This window comes from Triturus cristatus, chromosome 7 (assembly GCF_964204655.1).
Source record: "Triturus cristatus chromosome 7, aTriCri1.1, whole genome shotgun sequence".
Lineage (NCBI taxonomy): Eukaryota > Metazoa > Chordata > Amphibia > Caudata > Salamandridae > Triturus > Triturus cristatus.
Genome location: NC_140590.1, coordinates 37,843,896 through 37,859,693, shown reverse-complemented (window position 1 = coordinate 37,859,693; position 15,798 = coordinate 37,843,896). Strand labels below are relative to the sequence as shown.

At 44.1% G+C, this 15,798-nt stretch overlaps 1 protein-coding gene across 1 annotated transcript in view; it reads right to left on the bottom strand.

The window, feature by feature from the left end:
- The window catches only part of LOC146808752 (cell adhesion molecule CEACAM4-like), a 508,058-nt gene extending 493,337 nt beyond the window's left edge, over window positions 1-14,721 (bottom strand). The window contains exons 1-2 of the mRNA XM_085614232.1: window positions 13,781-14,721; window positions 9,271-9,367 (exon numbers count right to left, since the gene is read on the bottom strand). The gene's annotated coding sequence lies outside the window, so the exon portion shown is untranslated. The remainder of the gene's footprint in view (window positions 1-9,270; window positions 9,368-13,780) is intronic.
- Between the last annotated feature and the right edge of the window lie 1,077 nt (window positions 14,722-15,798).

Sequence of the window (15,798 nt, the reverse complement as noted above, 5' to 3'; positions counted from 1 at the left end):
AGCTGCGCCATATCCCACGTGGCAAGTACCCCCACTCATCGCCAAGAGTGATGGGAGGCCTATCACAGGAGCCTCGCGGACACAGTAACAAGTCATAACAAGAGGAAAGAACACAACAGCGGACCAAGGTTAAGCACTTAAATCCGAATGTTTCATTGTCAAGATTTGGTGCTACTCCTCCCAGCACCCGCTGTCGATAGGTGCCACTGGTACAAAGAAGTTCAAAGAAAAGAGGGAGGTGCACTCCATTATTTGTTCGGCAGTCCATAAATCTTCACTCAAAATAAATATATAAATAACTTGAAGCACAGCCAACGCGTTTTGTTCCTGTGTGCCAAAGGAACTTAATCGGAGCTTGACAAAATTAATATGTTGGTTATAATTTAAAACCAATCTATACTCTGGTTGACAGGGTCCCATGGTTGTTGAAAGAATAATAAAATTCCAGATTCCATTTCTTAATTAATTGCGAATATAGGTGCATAATCAAAGCAAAATTAGAGCGGTAGCATCATATGGTCCCGGAGTTTAAAACAGGTAAGGATGGACAGATACTTCAATCCTTACTGGTAGACTTGACATGACCCGATTAGTCAGAACAACGACATGATAACCAGCAAGCAGTAACAAGTCATGTAGGTGCCGTCCATGCATGAGTTACAAGCAACCCTGCACCCCTTGGGGCCTATTTACAAGGTCTGGCGCATCTCTGCAAATCAGCAGGGATGTGCCAGAATAGATGAGACATGCAATTCTCTCCTTGCGCCACCACAGATGCGTCGCATTTACAATGCGGCGCATCGTGGCGCAAGGATAGGCAGATGCGTGTAGCATCTTGTGGTATAAGGGCGGTGCATTGCTGGAGTCGTGTCGCAAGTGCGACGCAGCTCCAGCAATGCACAGGGGCCGCCCATACTTAACGTGGTGAGTCACTCCTTACGCCTGCTTCAAGCAGGCGTAAGGGTTTGACAGAGCAGCGTCGTAAATCTTGTAGATTTCAATGAGTCACTTTTACGAGGCTTTCCTGCGATGGAACCCCCACCCTACTACGGAACGCCCTCATGAAACCAGTGGCGCAGTACTTTACAACGTGACGCATCTGCCTAGATGCGTCACGTTGTAAATAAGTCGCAACATGGCGCATGGTTTACGCCGCCCCTGCGTAACAGAAGTGATGCAACGGCAGTGCAAATGTATTGCAAGGGGTTTGTAAATCTGCCCCTTTATTTATAGCCGAGCCCGGCAATTCGGGTGTATGAGTATACAATGTATAGTAGTGGCCTGTTGGCTCACTACAAGTACCTTTGCACCTCGTTCAAACAAGGCAGAAGTATTGCGCAGCACAACGCACATCATAACCTTTGTTTACCACATTGAAGGAACAACAGGCAGAGCCGGCAGTTGACTGGCTTCAGAATCAGCAACTTGACTGCCATCTCGCTGCAACATGGAGATGTAAGCCAAAGTATGACTTGTTATTGATGGTTGAGTGTAGGAAGTCCCAGCTCTTGACTCTTGTCCCCTATGTCGGCAAACAGCAGCCCTTCCAGAATCTGTGCATCACATGCCCCTCTTCTTGCATGTCTGGCCCCGGATCCCGAATGATTTCTTCAGCGATTCACCTTCGATTCCGACTCACTGTAGGCAGGTCTCGCTCATATGATTTAATAATTATTGGCCCATTTTTGTTTCTTAAGTTGGCATTTTTTTATTGTTGTAATGAGAATTAGTGGGGTTTTTTCAGTAGGCAGTTAATTTTAAATTTAATGTGATGACAATATATATATTTTAATTTTGGAGGTGCTAGAAGAAGAAACTTCTGAAGCCTAAACATTGTGATTCTTGTAGCTGTGTACAAAGCTATTAAAAGGTAGAAAGTGACCCCAGCTGTCTATACTCTTTGAAAGACAGTGTCTGGACATGTTTGTTGTCTCCATGGGCCATGCCTGTATGGCCGTAAAGCTGAAGTAAAAGAGGTTTTCAGGAAATAGAAGTGCCTTTTTATTTTCCCTTGACTTTAATCTTTAACCCTGTGATATCTGATGATTAATGCATCCTTTACCCAAATGCACCCTATTGTGAAAAGTTAGCTGAAGGTCGAATGCACCAGAGTGGTTTCATCCAGGGTACAAGTCCTAAAAAAAGAAGTAGGGGGACTAACCAAATAAGGCAATATGCAAGGGACATCATGGCACCAATCACAGCGCATGACACGACGCATGATATCGCACGTGGCATCACAGGAAGTGACCTAACTGGAAGTGACATCACAAGAAGTAACATCAGATATTAAGACCTCACACTTATGTTTATCAGGTATGTCATGAGTAAATTTTAGCGCATTATGAGATTCAACAAATTTGATTTGTTTAGGGGTTGTGCAAAAAAAGTGGGCCAATCCTGACGCAAAATCTAGGCCTCAACTAATACATGTATTTTTATTTAAACCCTGCCACAAATAAATTGGCAATATGGAAACACTTAATTAGTTGCAAAGTCTGCATTTTAAAACATTTTATGGGATTAAAGTATCTGCTGCAGAGGTGCCCAGTAAATCTCATGGAATAATAATACTGGTGAGGTAACTCTGGAGATTAGCGCATTTGTTGGAGAGATCTGTACTTTGTATAGTCAGATTTTAATCAAAGTAGTATAGAAGGTTAATGTGTCTCCTGCAAAGCACATCATGTAACAGGTAGATGACAGATTTGTATTTTAGGGAAGTGGGTAACTGCTCTGCACCCAGAGATCTTTTTGTTACTACCAGTTCATAAATTGTAATCCTTCTATTATAGCACAGTGAGCTATGAAGGAGGTGCGACTCCTACACCTTGTAACCGCCACTGTCTCATATAACATATCTTGTACACTAATTTACACACATATGATTTATTGTTACTTTATAATGTGTATGTTACATAAAGCACTCTGACGCTATGCATTGGGATGAGTAGCACTATAAAATAAATAAAATAGTGCTATGCAAATTGTAATTTGTGAAAATACTAGGACATACCAACACATTTGACATCTTGCAGTGCATGCACTGATACACAGGGACTGAACAAAGTCAAATCATGTGTGTCTTAAGTGCCTGTGAAGAGTTAACAAACTGTGTGCCTTTGTTTTCCCTCTGTTGCATTTAAGTGTGAGGTTCCATGTCACAACCAGCCACGAAACTCAATCAAAAGGAGGCCTTATGGCCTCTTAACTTCTGCCTTCATCGTTGGGCCAAATAGAGGTGAAAATACAAAAGACCCTCTTGCTGCCTGCATTTTGCCCTGGGAATGGACAAGGTGCAGGTGCCGCTGGACTTTTCCCAGTGTCTGAAAATTAGACTGAGACAAGTTCATCATATTTCTGTGGGGCCTGACTTCTTGGCAGGGTGAACGGCGTCCACCCTGTGAACATAGTGGGTCGACGCCATGCACCCACGGGTACCCCCGACTTGTACCCTGGTTTCATCAATGTCTGGCACAGGTTCAATGGACTCATAGTCGCATTCCCGGTGCCATGGCCCGGGTCTCCCAGCAGAGCCTGTGTGTGGCGTGAACACTGGGTTTGCATACGCCTTGTTACAGCAGCAGAGCTCTGCTCTCTGTGCCTTATGCACACCGTGTACTCGTACGCAGCGTAACCTATCGGCGTATTTAATGCTTGTTTTATTGCAATGCGTTTGCTGTGCATTGTGCTAGTGTATTTCATGCGCACATGCACACATCATTTCAATGTGTTAGTTGTGCATTATGCCAATTTGTTTTTTTTGAGTTTAAGAGAGCTTTATTGAAATATATAAAGAAAAACAGTACAGCTTAGAAGAAGAATTAGAAGTAAACAATGAAAAATAGTGCAAAGTAGATATAACCAAAATAAGGATAGCACATGATATAATAGCATTATTAAACACCAGAACCGTAAAGTCAATAAAAGAAAGAGTACCTTAATGAAACAGCATTTTATGTTTTATATATATATAAAAACGAAAAAATGAAAAGGGCATAAAAAATCAACTAAGTACCAAGATAAACAATATTGAAATCCAATATGTTGCACAATAGGTGTTCCAACAGTGCAATGCTCACAGTATGGACAATAGAAGAGAAATAAACCAAAAAAACTCACGGTGGTTGAAAAACAGACGTACTGTCCTGAATCTGCATTGAATGAGGGGATAAGTAATTAGTAAGCAGAGACCAAAAGGCTGCTTTTCGAAGAAGTTAGGGAGTGGAAGTAACAGATGCTCTATTCAACCTATGATGATGACAGAGAAGGTTCTACCAACCATTAAAGGTGACTTTAGCAGCATCCTTCCAACTGGAAGCAATATCTTGAAAGCAAATAACAAATCCACAAACAACCCCAACTTACGAGCACCAAACCAAAATGGAGAAGTACTTCCTAAAAATATAGAATTGATCTCAAACGGGAAACTAATAGAACATATAGAGGAGATTGTTTTAGAAACCTTTATCCAAAAAGAGGTAATGTTTGGACATTTAAAAAAAATAATGTATGTATGTGCCAGGAGTAGTTGAGCAGGTCCAACAAACCGTTGATAAAGTGGGAATATATTTAGAAACACATGATGAAGTTAAATACAGTTTATTGTAAAACTAATATAGGATCTGATTGGTGTTAGCATTACAAGACGTGTGAAGTAATCATGACCATATAGAGTTCCAAGTCTGTGCAGAAAAAGTGTGTTGCAAATCCAACTTCCATAAAAGTTCAACCTAACTCTTAGGGTGATTTGGAAGGGAATACTGAAGATATTTATCGATTTTGGAAGCCCGAAGGGAGGAGTTGGACAGCGGCTCTAATGAAGAATCCAAAGAAGGAGAGGAGGATCGGGAATGACGAGAAAGCTCATGAGTAAGGATCGTTTTTAAATAATCGTATTTAAGAAGGGAGGTGGCTGAAAATCCAAATTTAGATTGGAGCTCGCTAGAGGAGAGAAGGTGCGTTCCTTGAAACAAATGTTTAACTTGAACAAACCCCCTACTGAACCAGCCCTTCCAAAAAATGGTACGATTTGAAAGTTTAATGGATATATTATGCCATATTGAAGAATCAAGGAACACCTGCAGTGGTGAAAGCGATTTGGTAAGGACCGGGTAAATAACCGATATAGATTGTGAAATGGTGGGTGATATAAAGGAATGAGGAGGGTACAAAAAATTACCCAATGATGTAAACGAAGAAGGCCGAATCAACGATTCCTCCAATTTTCACCAGACCATTAAAGGAGTATCTGCAGAAGAAGAGAGATGAGGTAGAATTTGACGTATTAAAAGGAAGAATTGTATTGTCGGAAGTTCGGAAAATTGACACCGCTCCTATCCTTGGGAGCAGATAATGCAGACAAAGAGATACGCGCCTTCCATTTATTCCATTAAAATTTACCTAGGGCTCTCTTAAGGGATTTAAAACATTTTAATGGAATCTTCACTGGCAGCATGTGCAGATAAAAGTTGATAACAGGCAGCATCATCATTTTAATTGTGTCTAACCTACCCCACCACGCTAAATATAAAGGTGACTATATCTCTGACATATGAAGCATTTTTAGGAGGACATCATCCAAATTGAGTTGAACGTTTTTAGTGATTGAGGAAGAATATTTACTCATAAGCAAGTAATATGATTAGAATTCCATTTAAAACCCTTGTTTGCAAACATTTATTTTAAGCTATATTTGTTTAAAGGGAAAACTTCAGATTTTGTGAAGTTTAATTTATAGTCTGATAAGGTAGCATAAGACGATAAAAGATCATTAAAAGCGGGTATGGAAACTTGGGGATCCGAAAACATGTAATACAATGTCATCAGCATAAGCTGTGAATTTGATTTCAGAGGTTTTGTGACTAAACTCCCGAAATAAGGGAGAGTGCCCCTTTGAAGGGTAAAGTAAGAGGATTGTGATCCGTTAGCAAAAACTGAAGTCGTTGGGGAGGAATAAAGCTTGCTTATGAAAGACATAATAACACGGCCAAAACCATGCCATTTAAGGGCTCGCATCATAAAAAGCCAATGAAGGCGATCAACGGCTTTCACAGCATCTAGGGTACTGGCCGCTAAAGGCGAGGAACTCTTAGAAGCAAGATGAATTATATTCAAGAAAGTTCTAGAGTTGTCAGCTAAAGTCCTACCCCTAACAAACCCAGACTGCTCAATGCCAATCAGGTCGGGAATTACTTGATTAAGACAGAGAGCCAACACTTAAGCAAAAATTTTGCAGTCTAGGTTTATCAGAGAGATAGGACGATAATTAACACAGGAAAAGGGATCCTTATCCCTCTTCGGAATTAAACAGATCATTGCCTTCAAAAAAATGCCACTAGCCTCCTTGTGATAAATGAAGTACTGAAAAAGAAAGAGGAGATGTGGAAGAAGAATCCGTGAGAAGCAAAAATAAAATTCTGCCGTAAAACCATCTGGACTGGGACCTTTGTCTTTAGCTAAAGCAGTCTTAATTGTAGAAAGAGATACGTTTTGATCAAGAAATAAACAGTCTGGAGAGGGGAAAGAATGAGGAGGAAGAGATTCAAAAAACAAATCCAGGGCAGTATCGGAAGGAGAAGACTCAGGAGTATATAAAGTTTTATAAAAATCTGTAAAACAATGTAATAATTCTTCATCCTTAAGATGATTAATACCCTTACCATCTATAATATTATTTATTTTGGATTTCTGGGATTTAACTTTCAAATAATTTGCTAGCAATTTACCTGCTCTATTGCGTCCATCATAAAATTTAGAATTAATCTTTACTAATACCCCGGAGGCCTCCTCAGTCGATTTACTGTTGAAATTTAATTTAGCATGAACAAGTTGTTTGAGAGTATCGTCATTATTGGAAGTGTAGTAAGCATGTTCAAGTTAATTAATGGATAATAATAGGGATGAAGACTCCTTGAGAAGTTTTTTTCTTTTACCAGCGAAGTAGACAATGATAAAATCTTTGGCCGTTGCTTTGATAGCATCCCATACAACATGAAATGGTATGTCAGGGGAAGTTATGCCTGAAAGAATTCTAAGAGAACATTTTTGAAGCGCTCCACAAAAATAGGATCTTTGAGTAAATGATTGTTAAAGCACCACCTACAAGGTTTCGAACATTCAGATGAGAGACCTATATCAACAAAGACCGCCGCATGACAAGATATAAGTGCAGATCCAAATTCAGCATGAGTTAAGTTGGTGAGTAGTTGGGTAGTCACAAACATGTAGTCAATTCTAGATTTTGAAATATATGTAGGGGAGTAAAAAGTAAATTCCAAATTATCAGGGTTATATATCCACCAAGCATCCACCAAACCTCTAGAATGGATAGTGTCTTTTGCATTTTGGTGGGAATATATCTACAGAGAGACTTCCTATCAATGAAAGGGTCCACAATTTGATTACAGTCACCACTAACAATGAGATTCGGGTTAGAGCAAGCATATAGGATATATGACATGGAGTGCCAAAACTGAGTATAGGGAACAGTTTTCTCGAGAGTGCGGGCGGGAAATAAGAAAATAAGTTGCCCTGTGGTATAATTATCTTCTGGCTGCAGCAGAAAGAAGGATGGATAAGCCCCATCGGGTCTGGGAGAACTACTTGCCTAGCGAAGAACGGAAAGAGTTATGGCAAGTATCTATTGACCTGCTTTATTCTGTGATTAAATCTGCTGCACTCAGAAGAAACCATTTTTTCACACTCCCTAGGATATACTGGACCCCTCTTAAAGTCTCTAAATTGAAGGGTGGAGGAGAAGCCATGTGTGGATTCCAGAATGCGGATGTTGTCCACATATTCGCGTCTTGTCCCAAGATATACGAATTTTGGTCGGATGTTGGTAAGACTATCTCCAAGGTCATGGGTGCGGAAGTGGAGGTAAGCCCAACTCTTATCTTATTTGGAATTGTGCCTATGCTGGGTGGGGTACAAGATCAGTTTGAGACCCAATATAAATTGGTGTTTTACTTGATTTTGTTGGCAAGGAGAGATATCTGCATGCTGTGGCACCAGGAAACTTCTCCTAGTTGGAATGCCTGGTGGAATTCTGTTAAGTATTATCGAGTTGTAGACCAGAGGGTAAATGTCTTCAGGGAAAAGTCTGACATTGAGTTGTTTTGGAACTGGCTGGATGACCCTTTTTGAGAAGATCTTGGGTTACCTTATGTTAGATTTGGGTATAGGATAACTTCCAATGATTAAAACCTCTGGGTCAGCTCAATTTGAGTATAAACGGGCATCCCCTGTTAAGAATATATCAGCTGAGACTATGTACCACCAAAAGTTATCTGCGCCAGTGGTGGGACAGGTCGAGAGGTGGCAGTAGCTACAGAGGTCATGTGAGGAAAAAAAAAATGGAGTGCCAAAACTGAGCATCCAAACCAGTGGGACCATAAATGTTAAGATGAGAAAGGGGGGTGCCTATAATAACGAGATGAAAAAGAAGCCATTTGCATTAAGTGATTGATGAAATAGTGTCACCACTCCATTTTTTTTCCTTCACAGGAGAGCAATAAACATAACCCACCCATTGCTTTTTAAGTGAGCTAATGTCATTTTCATTAAGATTAGTTTCCTGTATCATTGCGATCTTACATTGTAATTGAGATAAATTTGTAAGCACTCTTTGTTTCTTAATAGGGTTATGAAGACCCTTTACATTCCAAGACACAATACAATCATTAACAGTCATAGGAAGAGGAAAAAGGCATTCAGAACAACCATGAGCATTCTGAAATTCGTAACAATACAAATTCGCTATGAGGAAAAAGCACATACATTATATCGAGAAATTTGCAATACAAATGAGTGCAAGATACCAATTTTGAAAAAAGAGAAAGAGAGATAAACAACAAGGGTAGGGGAAACAGAAAAAAGAAAGAAAAAAGGAAAGAAAAAATCTGTAGGACAGAAATATAAAAGATAAGAAAAAGAGCCAAAAATGATATAGTAGAAGAAGAAGGAAAGAAACAAAATTATGACCACTAGAGAAAGAACAATTGACAAAACACCAAGAGGCTTCAGTCAAGATGAACAACATACACATTGAGTGTAAGAAGAATAGCGTGGAGAGGCGGGGAAGCACAAAAGGGAAGACCGACAGCAGATTACCAAATTTAAGAGAGACAACAGAGACCATAAAGAGGTCAAGGGTATAATTGGGATTATGAACAGCAGATAAAAAAGAAAAACATGGAGTTAAACCAAATAGGCAGGAGGCACACAAATTATGAGGTGAGCATGCCTATTGAATGGAATAACACTTACCAACCAATGAAGATGGACTATAAACAATCGGACTAGGAAGGGTGGCACATGGGAGAGGACACATCGAGGAGGGAAATCAGTGCTAGACAAGAAACATCTGCAAAGGGAAAAAAATAAAAATAAAAAAGGAAGTTAAGTGGAAGAAAAACCTGAAAGAAACAAATAAGCAATAGCTACCAATTTCAAATGTGTAAATAAAGGCAATAGCAATCGTTCCCTGAAAATTGAAAACAAGTTTTGTGCATAAGAGCTGAAACACAAGAAAATCCAGGTTCAGGTTTTCCCAAAGTCCATCTCTTCTCCTTGTGGTGAAAGATAAACTACCTCACATTGTCTGGACAGTCAAATGAGAAAGTCCATTCCTTGTAGGTGACCTTGAAAAAGCACAGATGCACAAGACCATATCTAGCATTCATGAAACAAAGATTAGGGTGAAAGGAAAGGAACTCCTTACGATGCGCGGCAGTTGCATGAGCCACATCGTGGGAGAAAAAGACCCTCTGACCAGACCACAACATTTGCTTTCTTTTCTTAGCCACAGCCAGAACCATTAACACCTCAGTATATTCCAAAAGAAGAACAATTATTCCTTTAGAGCGACTGGCTGATGATGTAGATGATGTTCCCCCAGATTTAGAACCCATGCGGTGCGCACGCTGTAAATTAAGATTTGTGCCCTCCTTAAGACCAACTATTTTAGGAATATGTGTCTTAAGAAAAAAAGGCCTATCATTGCCTTCTGCACCTTCAGGAATGCCATAAATTATGAGGTTATTGCGTCTGTAACAATTTTCCAAGTCCTCCGTCTGTTATTTAAGGAGAACTATTTCTTTAAACATAGCTTCAATCTTGGGGGTTGCATCCTGGACATCACTAATCCGTTGCTCCACTGCCGATACTCTGGACTCCAGACTAGCTCATTTCTCATCTAGCCGTTGAAGAGTAGCATTAGTGCCAATAACAAAGGGTTTCAAAAGCTTTATTTCCTCCATAAGGTCTTCTAGAGCTAAAGGTAATGGAGACTTTGTAGGAGAGTATAGCTCTTTCTTCTGCCGTTCTGTAGCAGTAGTGGAGTCCTTGCGGACAGAAGACATGGTCGTGGATGTGTTTTTTTGCCAAGATGAGGAGGGGGACTTCATATAAAGAAAGAGTATGTCACCAAAGTCGCGAAAATCGCACTGAAGTTGAAGCAGAAGAGAGCATGTGCTCAGCAAGCAATCTAATAACAAAGCACCAACAGTGGAAGAAGTATAGAGAAGACCTCAAATGCACCCTCAGCAGGGAACCATCATGACCACCCTTGTTATAAAGCAATTTGCTAAAAACATAGGTGACTCAAGGGTCTCACAAGGTGGGGACACTGAAAAATGCCATAGGAAGATGCTAGTCAGGCAGCTGATAAATCTGATAAGCCATGCAGTCAGCAATGCAAGGAGGTGAAACCAACCCTAAAAGCTGGTCAGGAAATGTGCACTGCCATAAATAGGATTTAAATTATCCTAAAATATTCTCCATGTGAAGCTGGTACATTTAAAATAAACATGCTTCAGCGTGCGTGAGAGCTGCTCACCGCCACGCACCACAGTAGAGAAAATGGCGGCTGCGGCTCTGGAGCCTGAGGAGGATGTGACACGGGAGAAAACTGCATCAAAAACAGCTTGTCAGGATGCCAAAAATAAAAATACATGTGCCCCCCACGTTCGGGCCCTAAAATCTTTGCTTCACATCGGGGGACGAAGCAAACTGCTGCCCGAGAGTATTCTGGTCTCTGTTGGGTTGAAGGAGCTTCAAGAAACTGCGGCCATCTTGTGGGCAGATCAGCCACACCTCCGATGCCAATGTGTTTAAAGTGCACAATATTTGAAGGTGTGCAGTATAGGCATTGTTTTTTTTCCAAAGTGTGCGGTGTTAATGTGTGCATGGTTTTAATATTCAAAGCCAACAGCCCCATCGCCTTATCAGTGGTGACGTCATGTCTTCAGAAGACAACTTGCCTGCACTCTAACGCACACTTTTCTGATTGGTAGTCAGGCTTGGCTCTTTGGTTGTTAGCATGACGTTGATTACGTTTCTTGTTAATCAACCAAAACAATGATTTATTTAAGGCCACGGATGATGTGCCAGTGTCAAAGGCTGCTGTGACATGTTGATGCTGTCAGATCGTGGTCCATTCTGTCAGGGGATTTCGTGTAAGTATATTACAAGGCAGGGGGCTTTCTGGGCACATCACAAGCCATATCCAAGGCAGGTGACTTACAGGGGTTGCACCTAGGCTGAGAGAAAATATAACCTCCGCCTTCTGAAGGTTACTACATATTATTTGTGCAGCTGGTGCAGCAGCACTGGGCCCTGGGATGGAGGGATCTCACTGTACCTCAGTTATGGTTATATTTCAATACCAAACTGGTTGGCAATGTGTGGACATTTTCATTGCCTGCTTTGGGGCCTACACCCACTTGGTATCCGCTGCCCTTCCATGTGAAGCGATAACTCTTGTAAGTGTGTTAGGAACCAACAGACCAGCTCTTCACTGTGCACCAATCACACTGTAGAAGGCCCCTCTTTGGACTCTGTGTGTCAATAATGTATTTAAAATGCATAGCGAGCAATATTCTGGAATGCTTCAATTACTTACTGTGCCCAAGACTCAGATTCTACTCTCTCTTCCCAGTCCTACATCATGGGATTAAAACTATTAGGAAGAAGAAAAAAAGGGATATAATGCTTACATTACTTCCCATCAATCACAATAGACTGATTTCCACTTACTTATATTTAGTGTGTTTGATGTGCGTTCAATTGCATTGCATTGCATTGCATTGCAAATGCTTGTTAATCTTACTGCATGACATGGTTGCAGGGCGCAAAGCACAGGACGGGTACTGCAGGAGGTAACTAGTCGCTACTGCTCACAGGAATGGTGACAGGGGGAGAGCATGAGAAGCACTGCCTGGATGCAGTTCCCTTAATATCTCCTTCTGCAGCAGCAGCAACATGCACAGCCATGGGAGCACGGGATAATGCAGGCAGAGAGTGCACGTGCAGCCCGGGCTCAGAAAAAGCACCTCTCCAGCTCTGCTAAAATCCGCTCCTCCTTTCATCCTCCTCGTCACTATGGCCTTCAAAGCTCACTGGAATGTGAGCAGCATCCTATTCATACCTGCTCATCCCCTGGCTCTCGCATGTAAAAGATATGTTTGTATTTTAAAGAACACACCCTGTGGTCTTGAATTTTTACAGCTGCATGTTTTAGATAGTGTTTAAAATCAGCACTCACCAAGGGTGCTGGTGAACCCCACATTTCTAAATAACTGATGTGTCATAGCAAAAGTGTACTTCGCCCAGTATCACTCAAGCTAGTGATGCCGGGATTAGAACTTGGATCTCATAAAACTGGAAGTTTGTTGCAGGATCAGGACATTATTTATTTCCTCCACCCTCGATCACTGATTAATGCCATAGTAGCAATAGTTTAACTTATATCTTAAACCCTACGCTGCCGTCAATAACATGCTGAGTTACTTCAAGTGTCTGTGAATGTACCCTGCATTCAGACAACTCACTCCTCAATCTCACCTTTCACTTTCACGCTCAGCCTGTACTCACATCGATCACAATGCACTCACATTGATCACCATGCACTCACACCATTCACCCGCTCACCCTGCACTCACAGCGATCACAATGCACTCACACTAACCACCATGCACTCACACCATTCACCCGCTCACCCTGCACTCACACTGATCACCATGCACTCACACCATTCACCCACTCACCCTGCACTCACAGTGGTCACTCTGCACTCACAATGCACTTGTGCTGTTCACCCTGTACCTCACCCTGCAGTCACATGAGCACACTACTCACCATGCACTCATGTGACACTTCAATCACCTGTCCCCCTCACTGCTCAATCTGCAATCCCACTCAAACAAGCCCATCACTAACCATACATTGATTTTTTCCACTCTGCGCTTACATGCGCACCCAAATTCATATGGTCACCTCACTCACCCTGCAGTCACTCCTCTTACCCTACTCTCACACTGTTGCATCGCTCACTGTGCACTCACATGGGCACTCCTGCCACTCACACAGCGCAGAGGGTCAATGTGCCTGCTACAAAGAACGTGTACCATGCAGATCACAGAACTGAGTGTGAGTAAACTATGAGTAGCGCTATAAAAAAATGAAATGTTTGTCAGAAAGGTGCTATGGAGAGATGAGGTGCATTGGTTGGAAAGAGGAAATGGGGGAGGGGCCCCAAAAAGACTGTTGCACCGTGTGCGACCAGCGTTAGGGCCTGGTGATGTGAGCCGCCCCCCACCCTCCCCCCTCACCGAGGTTCGGGTCTAGTTGCGCCCTGATGGGTTGGGCCAGGGGCATCAGGAGTAAAGGGCCCCCATCCCCCATCCCCATCCCCATGGATCAGCCCAGTAGCCCCTCTGTCGCTCGTTGCTCTTTGAAAGGGGTTCTGACATTTAATCTCCAGTAAAAAGCCATTTACCTTCTCCCCACTGCACTGAAGACATGGACTTATTTTCTCTCCTTTCATGTGTGGTACAAATGCACTGCGGGCTGACCGAATGAAGTCCCCGCAGGGGACCCTCATAAGAGGGCGGCCCCTTTAGTGCCACAAGATGGCACACTGGGCAGCCTAGTGTCTTGCCCAGAGACCCCTTTTGAGGTCCCGCGTATCACTTCCGGATGGGGTGGGGCAGGGAGAGGTATATAGTCCTCCCCCACCCCCCTAGCGGCCTCTTTGTCCCCTCGCCCTCACGCCGACTAGACGTGTCCCGTGGGAGCTGCCGAGATCTGTGGCACACCATATGCTTCCCCCCCCTGCCTCCCCATATGGGTTGGTAGGCCCGCGAGCCGCCTCTGGGAGGGGGGGGTTGGGCAGCTCCCTTGGGTCTCTAATGGGCTGTCCCGGGCACCGAGTGGTCCGAGGGGGCTGAGGCCGGGCCTGTGGGGCTCCAGCTGGTACTACAGTACCCTGCACCTGGTCGCGGCGAGGCGTCCGTGGGGCCTTTGCCTTGCTGTGTCTGCCGTCAGCAGCAAGGTCGGGGGGGGAGACCTCAGCAGATGCAGGGAGGAAGAGTGGGTCCGGTCGTCCTGCGGCCGCGGCGGGGGTAGCGGATCCCACGTGGTGCCCCAGCTGGTGTCCCAAATGTCTGCCACGTGGGTACCTCAGTTGGCCTTGCCCTCCTCCCGGTTTACAGTCCGTATCAGGCCCAAGCGGGCTTGATGCTGTGGGGGAGAGGGGGAGTGAACAGCAAGGGCAGCAACGCTCCACCTCCTCCTGGGTCAGTCCGGGGAAACCGGTGGACCGGGCTTTCATGACTTAGTTTCAGGGTGGGGCCAGTAGGTATTGCGAGGTGGCCCCCACCCCACCCCTGCTTTCCCTTTGGCGGGGCAGCTTCCAGCCCTCGGTCAAACGCCATGAGGATCCCCAACTAATGCCGGTCTGCGGGATTAGAGATGGGGGGGGAGCGTACGCGCGTTGCCCGCTCCCTGCTGCTCATGGGGCCCTAGGTCGCTCGCGGGAGTCCCGCTCCTTTATACACAGCACCATGGGTTAGTGTGCAAATTACTCCTGGCATCAGCGCCAAGGGTCGCACGCAACGGGCTGAGCTCGGGCACAATGTTTTAGTCGCGTTCCCACGCGCATTGAGCTGCACATTTCCGAATACGGACAGGGGTTTGGGGGTCCACGCAAGCGCAAATATGTCCGGTCCCCGCTTCAGGGGCCGCGGGGGAGGCCCGGCGGGCCGACGCTTCAGGCCGCAGCGGGCCTTTATCGTGGTTGGCCCCCCGCACTCCTTTGCATCATTTATTAGCAGGTTGGGGGGTCTGGGATCCCCCCCACCTTAAAACTGCAGCCGGCGAAGTCCGGTTACCGTGCGCTGCATATGCCGCCGGTGTAGCGATCGTGTGCCCCCCCCTCATGTGCCATGTGTTCACCCGCTCGAGTGCAATTGCCAGCATGGTAATTTCTGAAATTTGGATTCACACGCCTACCATCAAGCGTCTGCATAACGGCAACTTTTCTTAGACAACTTCACGGGAATGTGCGAGGGGCGGGGCAGGTATTTGGCCACGTTTCTTGTTCCATTTTGTGTGCAGCCTCGCGCTTGTGGACTGCACTTCCAGATTGCACACGATCTTGGTCCATCCTGGAAGTTAGGCAGGGTCGGGCCTGGTTAGTACTTGGATGGGAGGCCGACTGGGAAAATAGGATGCTGTAGGCAAGTTTCTTTCAAGCTTATGGCCTTCCAGGTTGTTTTAAGAGATCATTTTGAAATCAGGCAGTGCTGAGTCACGGGGGCGTGGGGGGTCTCCCATTGTCGTATCTTATTCATGTTAGGGAATTTGTTAATTGGGTGAATATATATTTATAAGCGCATTGCCAAGTGCATGGTCTAGGGCAACCATGGAGAGGGGCTAGCGCATGAGGCATGGGCTAGCCCCCCCCCCACGGTATTAACAAAGTGGCGGGACGCACCAGCATTATAATTAGGCTGT